Below are 21,441 nucleotides of genomic sequence, written 5' to 3'. Positions count from 1 at the left end.
CCAGCGCCCCTGTTTTAGTCTCTCTGGGCCTGGCTGACACTCCCAAATCCTCCTGGGACATGAGTCCTTCCCATAATTCCCCCTCCCCCACAAAGCCTGATGGCAGCCCTGTTGCACAATTCCCCATCTCAAGGAGACCATTGGTTAAATTGGACTCATTTAGTTTCTACAGTATGATCTGAAACCCACATGGCTGCTGGCAAAATAGCCCACACATTTCCCCTTAATTGCATGAACGACATGTAATGGACTAATTCTCAATATCTGGTTCCTGGAAAAATGTGCCCTGCTCACTGTTTACAGTGACAGAAAGGCCCAGGCAGTAAGCGCCCTCCTGACAGACAGCCTGTCATCTGTCTAGCAGACGGAATTACGGAGAGCAGGGGCGTCCAGCTCCCCTTGATGCTGCCCAGAGCACGTAACACCTGAGGATAACTCTTGGATATTCTTATTCTCCCTCAAAGCCCTATCACTTCCCCTCTCCCCTTTTACTAGCAGGAGGGCCGGCCAAGGACATACAAGTGTGGAGATGGGAAAATTTGAGATGGAAGCAAAGCAGCCATACAAGGTCAGAGAGGAAAACTAGGCAAAGACATTTTGGAACAGAACCTAGAAGTGTGCTGCTGTCCCTACTGCTTCTCCCAGTGCCTGTCAGCAGACAGACCTATGGTTTCTCTAAGATAAGATTCTCGGTTTTTGCATCTTGGTGGTTTTCGCTTCAGCTGGAAATGTTTCTTAAGCCATGGAACCTCCGGCCACACTCTTTGTTGAGCAGCCTGGTGCATTTCCGCAGTTTGAGGACTCGCTTTTAGTCTAGCGATCTGATATCCAGGTCCTGCACTTGTGGGTCTCTTGGCTTAGAATAGAAATGGAATAGATAGAAATGAAAAGTATGACTATCAAAACATAAGATGGAAAAAGAATGTAACAAATTAAATGTGACCAGTTCAACAAGTGGACAGAAAATGGGAGGAAGGAAAAAAAAAAAAACAAACAAACAAGAAGGAAAGGTAAGCAGAAAAGAGGAAAAAAAGCAAATGTGATAGCAGGGAATAGGTACTACCATTGCCGTCATCATAACACATAGGACTTGGTCATATGCACCTTAAATATGTATCTTAAAATGCACATTTAAATAAATATGCATCTTAAATATGCATCTTAAAAGACAGTGGAAGATTGGCTTTAAAAAAGGACAAAAACCAGAAAGGTTAAAAAACAAAACAATGGAGAAAGGATAAGCCAGCAAATGCAAGCAAGAAGAGAGCAGACTTAGCAACATCAATATCAGAAATAACAGAATTCAAGGTGATGAGAACAAAAGGGAACAAAGAGAAATATTTCATAATAGCACAATAACATACTGAGAAAATAGAGCAGCTGCAAACATTCATGCTCTTAGCTTTGAAGAATATATAAACAAAGAAAAAATACTCATTGTTTTCCATTTTTTTCAAAAAGTGAAATTATAGAGACATATTCACTGACTATAGTGCAAAAGAAAGATTTCTAAATTAAGAGCAAAATGATAGTGATGAGGGTGTGTGTGAGAGAGAGAGAAGTTCTAGACATGGGGAAATAAAATATATACTTCATGGGGTGCCTGAGTGGCTCAGATGGTTAAACATCCAACTCTTGATTTTGACTCAAGTCATGATTTCAGGGTCATGAGATCGAGCCCTGCTTCGGGCTCTGTGCTCAGAGGGGAGTCTGCTTAAGATTCTCTCTCCCTCTCTCTGCCCCTCCCTGCCCCACACCCATGTACGCACGTGTTTCCTCTCTCTCTCTGAAATAAATTTTTAAAAACACACACTTCATAATACCTCCAAAATTAATTAAGAAATCAAAAGTTGAATGCAAACATCTAGTTGAAGATGACATTTTAAAATCCCACAACTCTGGTAAAGAACGCTGGCCGATGTGAACAGGGCTAGGTGGAAGGGACAAGAGACAGCCACCGCCACAGCATTCTGGAGGCGAGAAAACAGATGGGCAAGAGGTAGCTGACTCAACAGACCCCAGAGAGCTCAATTCCAAGCCAGCACTAGGAGAGCACAAAAATCTGTCTGGTTCGCAAAGCAGCACCCCTCACCTCCCACCGCAGGCTCAGGAATTGGCAAGACCAGTTGTCTCCGGAAATGAGGGCAAAACAGGAGCCAAAAACAGGAGAAGTGGTGAAAGTTCGGCTTAAAAAGCAACAAGATCAGTGAGCTCCTGAACAACCTCATGTCAAACCTGTCCGCTCTCCCTCTCTGTGGCTGAAATCCAGACCCCGTAGAAGGGGAAGGACTTCCTGTCATCCACCCTGCCTTGTGGCACTGTGTGATTGTTCAGCTGTGTTGAGATATGACCTTAACTGGAACAGCGAGTAAAATAAAACTGAAATAATTTATTTGGGGAGTTTTCAGAATACGAGCTGCAGGGAGGGCATGGAGAGTGAGGTGGTGAGCTAGACACTTGAGACTTATCTGTATTCTTTTAATTTCTTACAGTGAGACTATATTCATTTAAATCCATATCTTAGGGGCACCTGGGTGACTCAGCCATTAAGTGTCTTCATTCGGCTCAGGTCATGGTCCCAGGATCCTGGGATGGAGCCCCCTATGGGGCCCCCACCTCGGCAGGAAGCCTGCTTCTCCCTCTCCCACCCGCCCTGCCTGTGTTCCCTCTCTCACTGTGTCTCTCTCTGTTAAATAAACAAACAAATAAGATCTTTAAAAAATAAATAAATAAAATAAATCCATATCTTAAGATATTTTTAATTTAAACAAGAAAAGAAAAAATTGAAAAACCCAAGCCAGAGAGGGAATGTGACAAGGACACAGCCCCAGAAGGGGGATAAGTCAAGGGGTCAAAGGGCTCCCTCTTTTAGACAGAGCTGCCGAGCCCAGCTGGCCTCACAGAGCTGGCCCTGGCACATTGAAGGTGCTCAGAAAATGCATTTAAAGTGAACCTGGGGTGCTTCTGTATCTGGCAGCTTATGCCCAAGGAGGGAGCCCAGAGTCTGTGGAGACCAAGTGTGAGGCTCATTGTATTGACAGGAACACAAGCCATGGACAGGATACCAGAAGCTGGATGTGGAGGGGCTTGGGTGCCATGTCCAGGAGACTGGGTCCTTATTCTGCCAATGGCGTTAGGAGGCTCTGAAGGTTTGGAGGCTCAGATTTGGCCCTCAGAGCTCTGAGAGGAAGTCATCCAACCCTGCACAGGCAAGGTTGGGAGGGGACCAAGCTAGAGGCAAAAAGACCATTTAGAGGCAGCTCTCATCCTGACCTCCAGTGTGGCCGAGAAAACCATGGTGCCTGGAGCAAGGGCTTGGCGGCGGCAAGGAGAAGGCATGGCAGGTGGCGCCCACAGCCTCTGGTGGAAGCGTTTCCGATCTATGCCCTGGATGGCTGATGTAGCTGCAGGCTTTTTAAAAATCACCTGGAGAACAGGCTGGGTTTGTTTTTTTGTTTTTGTTTTTGTTTTTGTTTTTCCAGAAGTGCAAGTGATGGGAAGCTCAGCCATGGGAGAGGAGATTGATCTAAAGTTTGATTTAATTTCAAATAAAAGCTTGGAATTGGGAGGAGGAAAGACAAAATGGATGGGAAAGCAGGTGTACTTCTAGGAGGGAACATTAACCCAGGACAGTCAGAAACCAGAAATCTTAAAGAAGAAAACTCTGGGGAGCAAGGAGAGGCCATCTGACCCTAGAGCCTGAAGGTCACAGAGAATGTGCCCGCCTGCATCCGGTCATTCCTACCCTCTGCCACTGTGTACCAAACATGTACATCCCAGGGAAAGCGGCACCATCATGAGCCGGTCCCTGGGGTCCTTGCCCCTGGAGAAGGTGCCTGGATTTTTCAGATGAGGCAAGTGGGGGGCTGGCATCAGCCTAGGTTAACGGGTAGGCTACCGTAGCGCCTAAGTCACAAACGCACAGCGGGTCAGCTAGGGAGCAGCTCTCTGCCGGGCTGCTTAATGTCTGCCCGAAGAACCTCTCAGCATTGCCTATGTCAGACTCTACCCACCATGGCCCTCATCACAGCCCTGTCTGGGGTCATAATCAAAGTGCTGTCGGGCTGGTCACAGCCCGTCCTATGGTCACGGCAAGTCATGGGGCAGCCCATGCGTCAAACACTCCTTCACCTCTAGACCTTGTAAATCCGACTTAGCTGGAGTTGGTTTGGTGCACACTAACGGAGCATCCTTCATAGGTTGTCAGCTGTTCTCGGCTCAGCCAAAGATGGGGATGAGGATGATTGCTGTGGTTACATCGCTGCTGTTTTATGACACTTGCTCAGCTGAATGTCTGTTCTCCATTCTGAACTGGCAACTTCATTCAGGGTGGGGGGTGAGGCCTCTGTTGATCTCATCTTTCTCTTTTCCCACCATCCATCCCAGGTCCAAGCACATAATGGATGCTTGGTAGTATGTGATGCTTAAATGAATAAAAGAAGGAAGGAAGGGAGAGAGGGAGAAAGGAAGGAAGGAAGGAAGCATTGGATTGAATGAATGGGTGAATTCTGCACCAGCCTTCTGTTGGATCCTCAGTAGGAAAATATTTCATTGTTTTGGAAAATGCCTGACGGTTGGCAAGGAGCTTATAGGACTGCCTTCCCCTATTAGAACGTAAGCTCATCAAGGTCAGGATAGTGTCTGTTTTGTTTTGATCTGGTCCTCTCGGTGTCCAAAAGAGTGCCTGACACAAAGTAGAAGCTCAGTAAACACTTGTTGAATAAACATTCATGATTTTCTTCGAGCCTCTCAGCCACCTTACCAGGGCGGGTACAATTCATTTCCATCATACAGATGGAGAAAATGATGCTCTGAACAGTCGAGTGGAAGCTTGCGTACTATAACTTTCCATGTTGGGAATCAGAGAGCCTGGGTTGAAATCCCATTTATACCAGCCATGAGCTGCAGATGTGGGGAGATGGCTGAGGCCATCCTCGCTCCCACTTTTGGTGTGGTGTTCTGGGTCCTGGCTGCACTAAGGGTCGGACAGTGGAAACTGTGGTGTCAGTGCTGCTCATCCTCTGAGAGACGAGATTTTTCCAGTCCTTCAAGTGGGATCTAAAACAGAAGAGCTCCAAGAAGCATTGAGAAGGCTTCTAAAATGAGGTGTGAAAAGCCGTGGACAAATTCAGAGAGTGAGGACCACCCGAATCAGCAAGGTTCCCTGAGAGCAAGCTTGCCCGTGGCCCACACTGCCTTCTTCAGCTGGGAGTACAGGCCAGTGGGTGTCAGGACTGCAATGGGTACCTGGTGTCTGGACCCCAGCAAGCCATTTTATAGAATCCCACATGATGCAAAAGGACAGATTTTTGGAGTTTGGCTTCTCTGCTTTCTAGTGAGTAACCAGAGAAGGGATTTCCCTCTCTGAGCCCCTGTTCCTCATTCCTCGGTGTGAGATGAGAATAGCCACGCCTACCTTATAGGGCTGCCCCGAGACTGAGATTCAACCTGTACGTAACCCCCAGCAGTGGCCTTCTCTTCTGGGTGGACCCGTACCCAGTGAAGGCTTAGCAAGCCACCCAGCTCAGTCAAGGAAGAAGAGTCCCGTGGCTTGGCCCACAGCCCTGATCTTGACTCTTACCTTCTGGTTTTGAATCTATATAAAAGCAAACATTTATATGCCTTATGAACCAGGTAGGGTTCTAAGAGCTTCCTTTTTAACTTGCTGTCATGCTCATAGCAACTGTACAAGGTATGTATGAGATCGACTCCAAGAGGGCCACCACCCATTTCCGTGCTCCCTGAGAGCCACTGCATCTCCCAACAGGAACTGGAATCTGCTTTCCCCCCTCCATCCCTGATGAGACTGAGTAATGCTGGGCAAATTCCAGGTTTGGCCCCCGAGGCTCCAGGCAGTTTCTGCTTTTGCTCTGGGAAGCTGTGAGGCTGCTTGAGTGGGCCACACAATGGTGAGGAAATGAGCAGAGGATGGAAACCCCATGGCCCAGACAGATGAGTCAGGGCTCTGTGGAACCTTCCAGCCCATCCCAGCCACCAGCTGCAGGTAGCTGAGGGAGTGACTGTGGACTGTGCCAGGGAGCCAGACTGCCAGGCCACTGCCAAGCATTCCAGGCCACAGAATCATGAGAAATAATAATTTTTTTTAAATGTCAGTTTTTTAAGCCCCTTAATTTGGGGGATGGTTTGCTCTGTAGCAATAATTGACTGAAACAATGAGGAATGATCATTATCCCCACTTCCCAGAGAAGGAAACTGAGACACAGAGAAGTGAAGTGACTTGCCTAAGATCGCATAAAGCTAGACAGCACAGCACCAAGATCTAAACCACACAATCTGACTGCAGAATCCACTGTCTTCGTCATTATGCTGAGACATGTTTTTGATGACACTAACAAACCAAAGACATACCCCTTGAACTTGCAGAGGTGGGAGGGGCTGCAAAGGTGGAAAACAGAACTGAGATGCAAAATAACTTTGCCTGGCTGGTTTCATGGGAAATTGTTAAGATAAAATATAAAGTCCTCCCTTTGGTTCAAAAGATCACTTGATTTCTCAGATTTGAGAGACCTAGATTAAGAACAGGCTGCATGAGGCAGAGTTAAGAGTTTAAATTACCTTCGAAGCTCAATACAGACTAACAGTGAGCTATGGTTGCCAGAAGAACTGAGAACCATGGGTTGTATTGAGAAGCGCGGAAATTAGAACAAGAGGTGGGAAAACCCATTAAGCTCTGCCATGGGCAGACCAGGTCACAACTGCCACATGACAGCCCCTCAAGGCAGCACACTTTCAGCGCAGCAGGACAGCCAGGATGGGGAGGGATCTAAACGCCCCTCCACACGAGGGATAATCTGAATAAATCGTCTGGAGAAGACGAATCCTGGGAAGGGCACTAGTTCGGGCCGGGCACCTAATGTGAACAAGACTATATTCAATGAGCCTCCAGAAGCCGTAGCCAGGACAAAGACCACCATGTACCCCCCCTCCCATATGGAAAGAGCCCTCTGCTAGTGGAGTGGTCTGCTGGTCAGCGCTGAGCTCCAGTCCCTGGTGCTGTGCAAGCTGAGGCCAGACTGCCACTTGGCTTTGAAGAGAGTTGGTCAACGAGTGGGAAGTTGGCCAGAGATGATCTCCAAGTGCCCTTTCAACTCTCAAAGCCAAAAGGTCAGAGGCAAAGAGGAATGGAGGCACAACAGTGAAAGTCAGCAAAACCATAGTGGTTTGCAGAAGTTCCATCCCGGATGAGTAGAACACAAGGCTGAAGAAGCAGCCAAGCTCCAAGGGTCTGACCCAGAGTTCCTGCTGTTGGCACCACTCTTGGTCTTGGGCGGCCATTTGGTAAAGGACTCCAACTGTGGCCCTGGCCAAGGTCTTCATGGAGACACAGTTGGCGGCAAGAGTGCTGATGAATACAGACCTTAATCCCATGGGACCTTTGCAGCTGGTGTCTCCAACTGGTCACCTTTGGCTCAGTGAACTTGCTGCTGACTTCCTGAGAACTTCCAAAGAGCCTCACTTCTCTTCCTGCTTCCTACCTTCCACCTGCAAATCTCTGTGCACAGAAGAACAAGTGACTGATGACTTCCCTATGCTACCATAGATCTTGCCACAGTGAATCCCAGTGGTCTCGCTACACTCAGAAGGAACCCACGAGTGTGATGGAAAGACGCTGAAATGCCATGAAAGCCCAGCTCGCTGCCTCAGGTTAACACGAGAGCTCCAGAGCAGATGTCCATGGGGCATTCAAGGCTGCTGTGAGCTAACTGGGGACTGATGGTAACATTCCCATTTAGTGCTGGAGAAGAAGAACTAAACAATAAATGTTTTCTTGGGTCAGATGTCCTTAGGGACAACTTGGAATGCTTCTTTCATAAAGAATTACTCACTGGAGTCTTCTAGAAAGAGAAAGTCATTTACTTAGGATCAAACATCAGAATTTGTGGCTTTTTTTAAAAGGAGGCTTTGTATTTTTTAAGCTGTTTGAGAAATATAACTCCCCACTGTTAAACAGATCAAAAGGAAAATTCTAGTCAGTTACTTTAAATCAACTAGAAACGTATTTCGTAAATTCAAATTGGTAACAGCAGCCAACTTGTTTTTAAATAATATTTAGTTAAAACACTTTTTTTTCTGCATCTGGCATGGGAAGGAAAAATACAAGATTGAAGGAATCTTCCCAAAATGTCTGTTTTAAAGCGTATCTTGCCCCGTACAGCAGTGGTTTTTGAAGCAGGCCCCCAGAATAAGGAGACCAGCGAAACCTGTGGGTACCTCCTACTAATCATTATAAGGCTATATATATTTGCCACTGTTCTGGGAAAAGAAAACCAAGATACTAAGAGGCCTGAGAACACACCCAAAGATACATAAACAGCAAGAGACAAGTGTCTGGCTGCCTCCAAATTCTTTTGCACCACGTGGCCTGATTGTTGATGCAAATGTAATGAGCTTCTCTCAGGGTCTGCTCATTTAAGTCACCACGGATATTAGCCTCCAGGACTTAAGTGTCTCCCACTTATCATCAATCCTTTGGCTTTCAATTGAACCCGGTTAATTTTCAGTAATAGCTACAAGATTGATTGGTAAATTGCTAGTTTTGTCTATTACTAGGCAGAAAAACAAATCAAACAACATTGAGGCAGCTTCAAAAATATATTTTTTCATTGTTTAGACCAGAATAACTTAGTTTTAATTATACTTGGGGCATTCTAGCTTCTTAATACATTAGTAGACTGCTGAGAAAAATGGGGTAGATTGGGAGGGTCTGTGTAGGACTGCTGCCTTGCCGGGGGTCCCTGAGGATGAAGGGAGCATTTCCACAATGACCAGCAGCTTTTCTTTTCCTTTTCTTTTCTTTTTTATTTACATTCAATTAGCCAACATATAGTACACCATTCATTTCAGATGTAGCATTCAGTAACTCATCAGTTGCATATAACACCCAGTGCTCATCACACAATGTGCCCTTCTTAATGCTCGTCACCCAGTTACCCCATCTTCCCATCCCCTCCCCTCCAGCAACTTTCAGTTTCTTTCCCATAGTTAAGAGTCTCTCATGGTTTGTCTCTCTCTCTGATTTCTTCCCATTCCATCTTTCCCTCCCTTCCCCTATGATCCTCTTCACTGTTTCTTATGCTCCTCATACAAATGAAGCCATAAGATAATTGTTATTGGGACGCCTGGGTGGCTCAGTTGGTTAAGTGGCTGCCTTCGGCTCAGGTCATGATCCCTGCGTCCTGGGATCGAGTCCCACATCGGGCTCCTTGCTTGGCGGGGAGCCTGCTTCTCCCTCTGCCTCTGCCTGCCACTCTGTCTGCCTGTGCTTGCTCTCGCTTCTCTCTCTATGACAAATAAATAAATTAAAAAATAATAATAAAATAAAAATTAAAAAAAAAGATAATTGTTATTCTCTGATTGACTTATTCTGCTCAGCATAAAACCCTCCAATTCCATCCACATCAATGTAAATGGTAAGATTTCATCCTTTCTGATGGCTGAGTAGTATTCCATTGTATATATATACCACATCTTATTTTCCATTCATCCATCAATGGACATCACTAAATCTGTATCATAGTAGTGCAATTGCTGGGTCATAGGTTAGTTTTATTTTTAGCTTCTTTTTTTTAATATTTATTTATTTATTTGAGAGAGAGAAAGTGAGACAGAGCATGAGCGAGGAGAAGGTCAGAGAGAGAAGCAGACTCCCCATGGAGCTGAGAGCCCGATGCGGGACTCGATCCTGGGACTCCAGGATCATGACCTGAGCCGAAGGCAGTCGTCCAACCAACTGAGCCACCCAGGCATCCCTATTTTTAGCTTCTTAAGGAACCTCCATGCTGTTTTCCAGAGTGGCTGCTCCAGCTTTCATTCCTACCAACAATGTAAGAGGGTTCCCCTTTCTCTGCATGCTCACCAACACCTGTTGTTTCCTGAGTTGTTAATTTTAGGTATTCTGATAGGCATGAGGTGGTATTTCATTGCGGTTTTGATTTGTATTTCCCTGATGTCAACTGATGTGGCACATTTTTTCATGTGTCTATTGTCCATTTGGATGTCTTCTTTGGAGAAATGTCTGTTCATGTCTTCTTCCCATTTCTGGACTGGAATTTTTTTGGTTTTTGGGTGTTGAGTTTGATAAGTTCTTTACAGATCTTAGATACTAGCCCTTTATCAGATTAGACATTTGCAAATATCTTCTCCTGTTCCGTAGGTTGCCTTTTGGTTTTGTTGACTGTTTCCTTTGCTATATAAAAGATTTTTATCTTGGGGCTGCCTGGGTGGCTCAGTGGGTTAAGCCTCTGCCTTCAGTTCAGGTCATGATCTCAGAGTCCTGGGATCGAATCCTGCATTGGGCTCTCTGCTAGGCAGGGAGCCTTCTTCCTCCTCTCTCTCTCTCTCTCTCTCTGCTTGCCTCTCTGCCTACTTGTGATCTCTTTCTGTCAAATAGATAAAATCTTAAAAAAAAAAAAGATTTTTATCCTGATGAAGCCCTAATAGCTCGATTTTTGCTCTTGTTTCTCTTGCCACTGGAGACATGTCTAGAGAGATGTTGTTATGGCTGAGACCACAGAGGTTGCTGCCTGTGTTCTCCTCTAGGATTTTGATGGTTTCCTGTCTCACATTTAGGTCTTTCAACACTTTTGAGTTTATCTTTGTGTATGGTGTAAGAGAATGGTCCAGTTTCAGTCTTCTGCAGGTGGCTATCCAATTTTCCCAACACCATTTGTTAAAGAAACTCTGCTTTTTCCATTGGACATTCTTTCCTGCTTTGTCAAAGATTAGTTGACCATAGAGTTGAGGATCCACTTCTGGGTTCTCTATTCTGTTCCATTGATCTGTGTGTCTGTTTTTGTACCATTACCATACTGTCTTGATGATGACAGCTTTGTAATAGAGCTTAAAGTCCAGAATTGTGCTGCCACCAGCTTTGGTTTTCTTTTTCAACATCCCTTTGCCTATTCAGTGTCTTTTCTGTTTCCATATAAATTTTAGGATTATTTGTTCCAGCTCTGTGAAAAAAGTCGGTGGTATTTTGATAGGAATTGCATTGAATGTGTAGATTGCTCTGAGTAGCATAACACTGGGTAGCATTAATACTAGTTGTTCCTCCAGTCTATGAGCTTGGAATGTTTTTCCATTTCTTTGTATCTTCCTCACTTTCTTTCATGAGTGTTCTGTAGTTTTCAGAGTACAGATCCTTTACTTCTTTGGTTAGGTTTAATCCTCAGTATCTCATGGTTTTGGTACAATTGTAAATGGGATCAGTTCCTTAATATCCCTTTCTTCTGTCTCATTGTTAGTGTTTAGAAATGCAACTGATTTCTGTGCATTTGAGTTTGTATCCTGCCATGTTGCTGAATTCCTGTATGAGTTCTAGCAATTTTGGGGTGGATTCTTTTGGGCTTTCCACATAAGTATCATGTCATCTGTGAGAGTGAGAGTTTGACTTCTTCTTTGCCAATTTGAATGCCCTTTATTTGTTTTTGTTGTCTGATTGCTGAGGCTGGGACTTCTAGTACTATTTTGAACAACAGTGGGGAGAGAGGACATCCCTGTCGTGCTCCTGATCATAGGGGGAAATCTCTTGGGTTTTCCCCATTGAGAATGACATTCTGAACAGTAGCTTTTGAGAAGATCAGGACGAGGTATGTCTTTCTCAGCAAACATGGCCTGGACCCTTTGGCGGCGGTCACCTCCGCAGGGCTGCCGGATACAAGTCCATGCACAGGAATCTCTACCATGTTTCTCAGACTAAGCTGCTTCCAAGTGCACAGGACAGTGGCTGCTCGCAGAGACACCATGTCCCCCTGAGCACAGCACTAGCTGCAGGGCCTCGAGAGCAGTTAGAACCAAACCGTGTCCAGCCGAAGGAGTGGCCCTCCCATTCAAGACGGGCCCCTGGATCCAGCCTCAGCACTCGTCAATAGTGCCTTTTCCCAGCTGAAACAAACTCCTGAGGAAGCGTGCTTTGAAGCGTGGGCCAGGCTGAGCAGGCAGGGTCAGCCTCTGGGACAGCCTGTTTATCATGGGGACGGAAGGCTGGAAACCTGGCAGGGACAACTGCACGGAAAAGCATGCTTAGGGTTCAATGCCATAGACCCGGACTGTAGAGAGGCCCTGTGTCCCCACCCCTCCAATCCCCAGGCTTCCAGTTCCGAGGGAACCTGCCAGGCAGGCTCCAAAGAGCTAAGAGCAGGGTGAGCCCTGAGGTTGGACAGAAATCTACACCAACATCCACCCAAGTCCTGGGTTGGACAAAACACTGGAAAGAGATGGGTGACCAGTGGAGACCCCCCTCCCTCCCCTTAGGAAGCTCAAAGCTCGTGCACCTGGTGGCTGGTTCCTGTGTGAATGCCTTGGCCCTCTACTGTGACAGCAAGTGCCCTGGGCTTCCAACAGATAGGACTTCTCTGTTTCTCCCTTAACCCCTCCACCTGGAAAACCAGGCCTACCATGGGGTCCAGTGAGCCAAGGAGGAAGAGGGGTCATTTTCATGTTCTATCCAGGGGAGATCCTACACAGGCTGGGCGTTTGCCAGGGACTGAGCAGGGGGGGGGGGGGGGCATGACCTCCCCAACACACACACACTCACAAGGATCTACAACCTTGCTGCTTCCTGCCAGTGCTCCAGTCCAAACAAGTCAGGCAGGAAGGGGCTACTACATGGCCATCACAGCTCAAGGCCAGAGCCCAGACCTTCTTCCAGGCCCTACCCAGTGCTTCTGAGCACGAGAGGGAGGCAGCTCCCTCACACCTCCTGAGACCACATCACAGGTAGATGGGCCGCACCTCTCATTGCCTTTCCCTCCCAACATCCAATCAGAGGTGCAAGAGAATAATCTTTAAGAATTAAGCAGCTTTGCTTTAATAAAAATACACTTTTTAAATAGTACCATGCATCTAAACCTTTTTGTGTGTGTGACCAAGTGAGCAGTTTGGCATAAAATTACCTAAATTTAATTTCTCAAAATAACTTCTAATTAGTTACAATAAACAATGCTCATTGGTCCTGAAATCCCAGCACCTAAACACAATAAAACATTTTTCTTTCGCTGAGGACCAGGTGGCAAACTCGTCTGTCTCTCGAGACCTCCAAGGCTGACCTAGTGGGAAGGAGAGAAAGCTGGAGGTCACTTCTGCCCAGTCCCACTGACCAGAGCTTCGTCACCACTAGAAGGTTCTGGAAAGCCCCTGTATAAGCATTCTAGTCCACTGGTCACAAACATTAATTCTCTCGTATCCCTAAAAGACTACTCAACATCCACAGGCACTGTGGGTCTGACCCAGCAAGGCCAGGATGCTGAATCTCGTGAGCACTGGTTTTGCACAGACATTGCATTTCATTCCCAGGAACTTGGTCACGAGCATTAGGATCCCCACAGTGATGACAAGGGCCTTGTGTGGAGCAAGGTGTTAGCTGAGGATCTGGGGCACAGCCTCACCCCCACCACCTGCTACAAGACTTAGGGATCCAGGGAGATGGGGGCATCTAAAAGAATAGCCCCAGAAATGACTCAGTGCAGGTCAGGGATACATGATCCAGGCTGGAGTGTAGACCAGGAACCTGGAGTGGCGCAGAACTAACAGCGGGAAAACCAGGACCTCAGGAAGAGGACCCACCACCCCCCACCGCCCCTGACCCCCACACACAAAAGACACTTCCCTGGGGGTTGGGATTGCTGTTAGCTATGAGGCCAAAGCATTCCTAGGGTTTCTGCCCAGACCCCATGCTTAGAGCTGCAAGTCTGCCCCAGGCACAAGGCTCACCCTTAGATCCCATCTGGATTCATCTTCATGGGCTTAGGCTTTGGGCTGGGCAGCCCCAGAGGTAAGGGATTCAGGGACTGCGGTCAGCTAGGAAGGTGCAGGGAGCTGGTGCTCAGCCCCCAAGCCCATTCTTCCTGCTGGAGGACGCAGTGCTGTCCCTCAGGGTACACTTACTGACAGGCTCCCTGGGGAGACTGGCTGAAGCAGGGTGTGGGAGCGTGTGGAGCCCACCAAGGGCTGCAACACTCTGGAATCTGCTGGGGGAAGCTTCAGGAGCAAGTCCTTAGCAAAGACATCGGCTAAGCAAGTGACTCATCTCTAACCCCTAGGGAGGGAAAGTGCCCCAGCCAAGAAGCAATCTGTCTCCAACTTTAGGTTGCCTTTCTTAATATCTGCATTTTGGACGGTAATAGCCATGGTTACAGGCTTGTGTGATAAGGAAAGGGAGGATGTTCCCTGCTTGGCACTGAACTTCGTTCTGATCTCTGTTGTTTAAAATTCGGAGTAGTTCAGTTCCTGGTTGAGTGTCAGAGGCTAAGGCTTTTTAAGATTGATCTGAGGCTACAATCAGAATTATAGGAGATAAGGAACCTTGAGTGATTGCTTTTTGAAATGTGTCTACCATTTTTCCAAGACACTGCCGGTGGAAAATCTTATCACATCCTTGCTAAGGAGCATTTCAGAAGTTGGTTCTTCAGACAGTCTCTCTCTAGACAGGGTGAAAAATGAAGACTTTCCAGAGGGCCAGCCTTTGATCAGGCTGGAGAGAGAGCTCAATTAGTGTATGAAGTTCTCAGGACTACCACGAACCCCAAAACTCAGACCAGTGGGAGGAGTGCAGGCATCCCAGATCCTGCAGGAAGTCCCCACGGGGCTGTCATCACAAACTGTGAAGGAGGAACTCGCTGGCACCATCCCGGGACTCCTGAATCTACATCAGACCTTATTTTGGAGGCATAAGCAATGGTTATTATCGTGGGAAGGGTTGTTCCCAGAAAAAAACAGTATAATAGCTAAAATAGTCTTTACAATAATAATCGTGACAATTATGCCTGTTCATTCAGCCTTAATTGCTTACAAAGCACTAGCTCAGGCAGCAAAGGACAGAGGTTAATACCCTCATTTTTACAGGTAAGAAACTCCAGGGCTCAGCCCAGGAGTGGCACAAGTCCCACCAAAGTGATGATGTCACAATAATTATAAACCCCTAAAATTATTTTTAAGTGTTTGTATATATTCTAACTCCTGAAAAATGGTCATAAGCAGACTCTACTCCTTGGCTATGAAATAATTCACAAATCACAATAGCACTTACTTTGGACAGGCTCTGAACCTAGAGCAGTCCAGACATTAGCTAGTGAAATCTTTAAAATACAGCCCATCATAGAGGAGGAAACTGAGGCTCGCCTGTCTGTGCCAGAGCCCTAGTCATTAAGCTCTCACTAAGATGCCTCTACCATGCTGCTGTCTTGACTGTCTGCCCCAGACCACCCCACTCCAGGCCCTCTGTTCACTCTGCCTCATTTGGTTCCCCGAGAACCCCATTGAACAGAGAGGGAAACTGAGGCTGGGTGAGGCAAACTTGTTCACGGGCTTCCTGTTGATTAGTAGTGGGATCGAGACTGAAACCAGATCTCTCTGCAGCACACACCTGTGCGGTGTCCTTGACCATTCCACCCCTTCCCAAACTGAAAACGTCATCATTGCTTGCCTTTTTACTACGTGGGCAAGTCCTGAGGGTGAGACAACTCAATGGGGAGAGACGGACAGAAATCTTGATCACGGTTGCTACTGTTTCCCTTACTGGTCCCCGGACCAAGTTCAGGCTGCCAGACCACCAGGTCCCCTGGGAACTGTTGCCCTGATGCTCATTTTTCCCAGAGAGCTGCAGCAGCCTGGGGGCAGGGAGGGGTTGGGGAGGATGGGGAGTTTGGACAGAGGCTGGTGCACTCCCGTCAGAGGGCTTGGAAAGTAGCCGCCACCAGATTTGAGTCCAACAGAAGTTGAGAGACCTGCTGCTCTAATGTCTGCAGAAAGGACGAGGAAGGGAAGATCACTGTCCTTTTCCTGAGAATGACAGGTGGACATTCCTGCTGAGGTCATGCTGGGCATCCTGGCCCGACCCTTGACATGTTAAGTGGAGAAGCCTTCTGTTGGGGAGTGCCAGTGGGAAGATGGCAATAAACCATGGGGTGTGGGCAGTGCCCTGTGAATGATCTGCCTTTTTTTAATTATTATTAAATTTCCTTATTTTGATGCCGATGCTTCTGGGCAAACCATAAAGAAACCTCACCACTCCATCCCAAAGTGCAAGCTGTCAGGGCCCTCTCTGTATGTTCAGTACCTTGTGGGCTCTGGAGAGAGGCGAGTAACAGCAGTTGGGAAGGAAATCTACTACAGTTATTTTCTAGCACTTTTTTTTTTTTTTTTTTTTGCTTAACAATTCCACTTAGAAGCCTTTTGTATTTACCTCATTCTGGCTGTACCCAAAATAATTGAACCATTCCCTCATCGATAAGTTTAAGTTGTTTTCCACTTTTTCTGTTAGGAAAATAATGCTACCATGGACATCATACATGTATCCTTACGCATTTATCTTTCCTTGGAACCGATCCTCAAAATTCAACACTAGGTTGAAGGGGTGTTCTTATTTTAACATTATTTTAGAAATTGCAATAGTGCTTTCAAAAAGGCTTTATCAAATCAGTATCCCATCAAAAGTGTGTGAGAATGCCCAGGGATGTGGAGAATCTTTTCATAAGCTAATCCGCCACCCTATCTTCTATGGTAAAGTACCAGTTCAATTCTTTGCCTATTTTTAAATTGGGTTATTTACTCATTATGAAGTTTCGAGAATGCTTTATATATTCTGGGCACAAGTCCTTTATCAGACGCGTGATTTTCAAATACTTTCTCGTTCCCATATTTTCTCATTTTCATTTCATTTCTTTCATAATTCATATTTTCACTCTCTTAGTAACTTCTAAGGAACCAGGTTTTTATTGAAACAAGTCACGTTACCAACGAGTTGTTTTATGAATTGTGCTTCTGATGTTATATCTAAGAACCCTTTGCCTAATCCAAAGTCATAAAGGTCATCTACCCGAAGTTTCAGTCTTAGATTTTATATGTAGGCCTGTGATTCATTTGAACATATGTGACATGATGTGAGCCGTGGATCAAAGTTCATTATTTTTGCACACGAATATGGATTTGTTCCACCACTGTTTCCTGAAGACAGTATCCTTTCTCCACTGGATTGCCTTTGTGCCTTTGTCAAAAATCAGTTATGTGTACACACACACACACACACACAGACGCACACCTCTTATTGTTTCATTAATCTACTTTTCTGTCTTAACACCAATATCACAGTGTTTTGATTACTATAACTTTATAGTAAGTCTTGAAATCTGGCAGTATTAGACCTCCAACTTTGTTGTTTCAAAATTGTCTGGCTTCTATAAGTTCTTTTATATTTCCACATGAATTTTAGAATCAGCTGGTCAATTTCTACAAAATCCCACTGGGATTTTGACTGGTTCTTGCATTAAATCTAGAAGCCGATCTGGGGGGAGTTGACCGCTGAACAATCGCCCATGAACACAGTGTATCCATTTGTTTAGAGCCTCTTTCATTTCTCCCAGCAATGATTTACAGATTTCAGTGTATAGATCTTGAACACCTTTTGCCATATTTATCCCTAAGGATTTCCTGTTTTTTGGTGCAATTAAAAAATGGATTTGAGTTTCAATTTCCAGTTGTTTGTTGCTAGTATCTAGAGATATGACTCAGTTTTGTGCATTTCTCCTGTACCCTGCCACCTCACCAAATCATTTATCAGTTCTAGTGGCTTTCTCGATAGGTTTTGACCAGATTTTTTACATAGACAAACTACGTTGTCTATGAAAGCACTTTTACTTCTTCCTTTCCAATTTGGACAACTTCTCTTTTTCTTGCATTATTACAGTAACCAGGACTCCAGTACAATATTTCAAAGAAGTGGTAGAAATTTAAGCATCATTGTCTTGATCCTGATCTTAGGGGAAGAACTTGTAGTGGGTATGAGCTTTTAGTTTTTCAAAGATACCCTCATCAGGTTAAGGAAATTGGTTTTTATCCCTAACTTGTTGAGATTTTTAATCAGGAATGGATGTTCAATTTTTTCAAATACTTTTTCTGCATCTGTTGAGATGATCATATCTTTACTCTATTAATATGGTGAATTACATTGATGGGTTTTGGAATGTTAGACCAACTTTGCATACTCAGGACAACCCCAGTTCTCGTTATGTATCTTCCTTTTTCATATATTGTTCAATCTGATCTGCTAAAATCTTGCTGAGAAATTTTGCATTTATGTTCTCAAGAGCTATTAATCCGTAGTGTCCTTTTCTTGTAATGCCTTTGGTTGGTTATGTATAAAGATAAGGCTGGCCTCATGAAAAGCATTGGAAAGTGGGCAATCTTTCTCAATTTTCAAGAAAATTTTGAATAGTACTGGTATTACTTCTTCTTTAAATAGTTGATAGAATTCACTAAGGAAGCTGTCTGAACTTGGAGTTTTCTTTGTAGGAAGATTCCATTTCTGTACAAGATAGGGGCTATTTAGCTATTTCTTCCTGACAAAGCTACAGTAGTTTCTGTCTTTTTGGTCCATTTTATCTAAGCTGTCAAATTACTAGCATAATGTTGTTCTTGATATTAGCTTATCCTTTTAATATCTGAAGACTTTACAGTGATGTCATTTCTCTCATTCCTGATACTAGTAATCTCCTTTTTTTCCTGATTAGTCTGGCTAAAGGATTGTCAATTGTACTGATTCCCTCAAAAAACCAGCTTTGGGTTCCATTGATTTTCTCTATTATTTTTCTATTTTCCATTTTATTTGTAGCCACTCTGCTCTTTATTTTTTCTTTCTTTTACTTTGCATATTAACTTGCTTTTGTTTATGTACTTTCTTAAGGTGGAGGCCTAACTGGTCTTTCTTCCTGTCAAATATCAGTATTGAATACTATAACTTATCCCTTAAACACGTCTTTTGCTCCACACCCAGTGTGGAGCCCAACCTGGGGCTTGAACTCACGACCCTGAGATCTAGACCCTTAGATGAAGGGTCAGATGCTTAACAAAATGAGTCACCCAGGCTCCCCCTTCAAGTACTTCTTCAAAGGTATTTTACAAATTTTTCTATGTTGTGTTTTCATTTTTATCCATACAATGTACTGTTTACTTCTTTTATTTCTTTTTTGACCTATGGATTATTTAGAACTATGTTAATGGGATTTCCAAATATCTGGGGACTTTCCAGAAATCTTTCTGTTATTGATTTCTAACTTCAGTCTACGGCCATACCACCCTGAACGCGCCCGATCTCGTCTGATTTCTAACTTCATTCCCCTGTGATCAGAGGATATGGGTTGTATTTAATTCTTTTCTCTTTATGGACACCTGCTTATGGCCATCATAATAAAGTTTCTTGTGCCTTTGAAAAGAATGTTCATTCTGTTTTGGCAGGCGGCGGCCATTAGGTCAAGTGAGCTGATGGTGTTCTTTCAGACGATCTACATCCTTACCGATATCTTGTCTCTGTGTTCTTTTTTTTAAGATTTTATTTATTTATTTGACAGACAGAGATCACAAGTTGACAGAGAGGCAGGCAGAGAGAGAGAAAGTAGGAAGCAGACTCCCTGCTGAACAGAGAGCCCGATGTGGGGCTCGATTCCAGGACCCTGGGATCAGGACCTGAGCTGAAGGCAGAGGCTTTAGCCCACTGAGCCACCCAGGCGCCCCTCTGTGTTCTATCAATGTATAAAATCAGCCATGGTGTGGGGGTTTCTATCACAGAAGTTGACAAACACTACAAATTTGGTGGCCTTATTTTCCTCAGAGAGCCTGTGGCTAAACATTTGCCAGCAGTGTCCCCCCCGACCGCCCCCCAGACCCAGTGCTCTGTGTTTTGACAAGCTCTAAGGTGATTCTGATGCCCGCCCCCGAATGTCTCCACCGGGTGCATCCCATGGACCCCTTCCACGTTCTACTACTTTCTGTCACAAGAGGAATGGGAAAGCACTCTGCTCCGGCTCCCCTGTCCCTCTCCCTGCTCCCACTCCCACCCAGTGCCTGAGCATAGCGCCCGGATCAAAGCCATACTCTGGATGTGTGCGACCAGGAGGGAGCTGGGCAGCCCAAAGACAGATCTGAAGTCCCCTTGCTGTGGTGGGAGCCACACTGGGATTCTCTGGGTGAGAGGAGTACGGCGGGTCCCAAAGTCACGACACCTGGCTCCCCACGACAGCTTCTTGCACGTAGTCAGCCCACAGCTGCTACCACAGATGAGAGGCAAAGCTCTCCTGTGTCAGACATGGTTGGGGCACCCCCGGCTTGCCCTTGCAAGCCATGGGACCAGGAGCTGCTGGCTCCACTTTGCCAACCTCCCTCTGCTCCTCCAGGAAGAGGCCAATAGTTGTGCCTGCCCGAGGGGGCCTCCAGAAAGATGAAATCCAAGCATTTCAACCAAGATCCAAGATTCTAGAACAATTACATAAACAGTGCTATATCTGCTTTTCTATGTAGCTGGAGTAGAAAGTAATGTCCATGTCAACAGCGTTATTCCCGTTTTATGAATGTCAGATTTCTAGACACAGAGGAAGAAAGCACAAGGCCCAAAATCACACACTTACAGAAACAGTAAACACCAGAGGCCTCCCCCTTAGCCAGCGATGGATCTTGTCCACACCCTGCAAGAGCACGGCTCCCCATCCTGGGGCGGCACTCCTCATATATTCCCAGTAGCTCCAGATTCCCTAGCAAGAAAGGATAATTCAGTTACAACAATTACCAGCTCCGTCTCTGGTTTACTGCTGTAATTTCTCTAAAGCAAGTCTGTCCACGCAGTGAAGATGCAGTCCTGCCTTTACGTTGCTTCTGTGAGAAAAGGTCTGTCCATTGGTCCCTGCAGTGACAGACCCCAGCGGCCATGGAGAGGCTGGTTAAACCCAGGAACTGCCTGGAAAAGATGGCGTGAGGAGATGAGTGCTCTATGAGCACAGGCAGGAGCTGGGAGCTGGGGGTGGTGACATGATTGGGCCCCTTTCCTGGACAAATGTAGAGACAACCATGTTTTGCTATGTCCCAGGCTCTGCTCTAAGGACTTTCCCAGGTATTCATTCATTCAATGCCCACAACAGCCCCCCAAAGTATTATGATTATTCCTACTTCATGAATAACAGAATTGCAGAATTGTGAGGTTGCATAGAGGGCTTAAGCAATTTGTCTAAGTTCACACAGTGATTAAGTTCTGAGCCAGGATTTGAACCTGGACAGTTAGGCTATAAGAATGGAGTTTAAAACAGGCTTCTCATGGAGGGAGCCAAAAATGTAAAGTCGGAACCATCTGCAGTCTTAAATAAGCAAATTTGAACATGTACAAAATAAAGAAAAGCCTCTGCAGCCATCAGTCCTTCAGAGAGAAAGGGGAGTCCTGCCTGGCCCTGTGGGTTGGCCAAAGGCTGATGTAAAGATGGTTGTGACAGCACCCCAGCTACAGCAGAACCCCCTAAACAGGAATCTGGTGTCTCGATGCCCCTGAGAAGTGGCAGTTACTATACTGTGCCATTGTCCCGACGTGGAAGCTGAGGTTCAGAGAAGTTAAGTGGTGTGCCTGAGGTCACACAGCCTGGAAATATAGAGCTGAGACTCAAACCTACA

At 45.6% G+C, this 21,441-nt stretch overlaps 1 protein-coding gene across 5 annotated transcripts in view; it reads left to right on the top strand.

Moving 5' to 3' along the window:
• ARHGAP22 (Rho GTPase activating protein 22) overlaps positions 1-21,441 on the top strand; it is a 166,074-nt gene that overhangs the window by 58,210 nt on the left and 86,423 nt on the right. The gene's annotated exons all lie outside the window — the stretch shown is intronic.

This window comes from Mustela erminea, chromosome 14, assembly GCF_009829155.1.
Source record: "Mustela erminea isolate mMusErm1 chromosome 14, mMusErm1.Pri, whole genome shotgun sequence".
Lineage (NCBI taxonomy): Eukaryota > Metazoa > Chordata > Mammalia > Carnivora > Mustelidae > Mustela > Mustela erminea.
Note: the sequence above shows the minus strand (reverse complement) of the source record. Positions and strands in the feature narration are given on the sequence as shown.